Consider the following 2010-nt stretch of genomic DNA (forward strand, 5'->3'; position numbering starts at 1 on the left):
TCAGGTCATGATCTCAGGGCCCTGGGATGGAGGCTGGCATTGGGCTCCCTGCTCAGCAGGGAGCCTGCTTCTCCCTCTCTCTCTGCCTGTGTCTCTGCCTACTTGTGCTCTCTCTCTCTCTGTGTCAAATAAATAAATAAAATCTTTAAAAAATAGTGAACGTAAAAATCAGTTAACACTGAAGTATTGGAAAAACTTTGGATAATTAGGAATTAAACAATGTACTTCTTATGACCAATGCATCAAAGAAATCACAAAGGAAATTGTAAAATACTTTGAACTGAGTGTTAATAAAAATATACATATCAAAACCTGTGGGATGTAGTCTAAGCAGTGCTGAGTGGCATTTGTGTGTGTGTATGCATGTATGTGTGAGTGTGTGTGTATTTAAATTCCTGTATGGGAAAAGAAGAAAGTTTTTCAATTAGCAATAATCGCGCCTCGGATAAACCTCATTGGCTACGATACTGCCACTGCGCAAAGCTGAAGAAAGTTTTTAAATAAATGATCTCACTCTCTGCTTAAGAAGCTAGGAAAAGGGGGCACCTGGGTGACTCAGTGGGTTAAAGCCTCTGCCTTTGGCTCAGGTCATGATCCCAGAGTCCTGGGATCGAGCCCCACATTGGGCTCTCTGCTCCGCGGGGAGCCTGCTTCCTCCTCTCTCTCTGCCTGCCTCTCTGCCTAGTTGTGATTGCTCTCTGTCAAATAAAAATAAATAAATAAATAAATAAATAAGTAAAAAAGAAGCTAGGAAAAGAAGGGAAATTTTTTTTAAAGGAAGGAAATAATAAAGATAAGAGTGGAAATAAATGAAATAGCAAAAGAGCAAAGAAGTGAGAAAAATTAACAAAATCAAAATTCATTCTTTGGAAAGATTGATAAAATTGAACAACCCCCTAGTAAAACTGATCAAAAGAGAGATTCAGAGAGAGAGAGAGAGAGAGAGAGAGGGAACACGATTCAGGATTAAAAGAGTTATCACTATAAATCTATAGATACTAAAAGAAAAGTAAAGCAATATTTTGCCAGTAGTTAGATGGCTTCATTAAAATGGACAAATTTCTTAAACACATATACAAACACAACTTTTCAACACTGACACAAGAATAAGTAGATACTTGGAATAGGTTTTTTTTATTAAATAAGGAATTTATAATAAAGACTTCATATAAAGAAAACTCTAGACCCAGCTGATTTCCCTGGTGAGTTCTAGTAAACATGTAAGGAATAAATAACATCAAACCTACACAAAGTCTTTCAGAAAATAGAGGATGGGGCAATCCTCAACTCATTTTATAAAGCCAGCCAAACCCTGGTACCAAGCCAGACAAAGCTATCACAAGAAAAGAAAGCCATAGACCAATATTTTTTTTTTAATAAACATGGGTACCAAAATCCTGAATAAAAAAATAAAAAAATAGAATCTGAAAATATATAAAAAGGGTTCTGCATCATCGGCCAGGAATGCAAGATTGATGGAACATTTGAAAATCAATGTAACTTACCACATTATAAAAATAAAGGAGAAAAATAATAGATGCAGAAAAATCACTTGAGAAATTCAGCACCCATTCAGCTCACAGAAAACTTCCTCACTTTGGTAAAGAGCTTCATACACAACAGCAGCAGTGATGACAACAACAAAACCTTACAACAAACACCGCATTTAGTGCGTGAAATACTGAACAATTTCCACCGAATCCTGGAAATAAGGTAAAGAGGTCTGCTCTCACTCTGTCTATGCAACATTGTACTGGGGGTTCTAGCCCATACAATTAAGAAAAAAAAGAAAGAAATATTGGAAAAGAAGCAACATTGACTTTCTTCACTAATGGAATGACTATTTCCATATAAACTCTAAGAAATAAAAATTTTAAATCTACTCAAACTCATAGATTAATTTAGCAAGATTGCTAGTATACAAGTTAAAATACACAAATCAATTGTATTTCCAGATACTAACAGCAAAGAACTAAAAAAATTTCATTTATAATAGCACAGACGCATCTA

At 35.3% G+C, this 2010-nt stretch overlaps 1 pseudogene; it reads right to left on the minus strand.

Moving 5' to 3' along the window:
- Positions 1-278: 278 nt before the first annotated feature.
- On the minus strand, positions 279-485 carry LOC123927847 (annotated as a pseudogene).
- Between the last annotated feature and the right edge of the window lie 1525 nt (positions 486-2010).

The sequence above is a fragment of the Meles meles genome, chromosome 1, assembly GCF_922984935.1.
Source record: "Meles meles chromosome 1, mMelMel3.1 paternal haplotype, whole genome shotgun sequence".
In the NCBI taxonomy this organism is placed as follows: Eukaryota; Metazoa; Chordata; class Mammalia; order Carnivora; family Mustelidae; genus Meles; species Meles meles.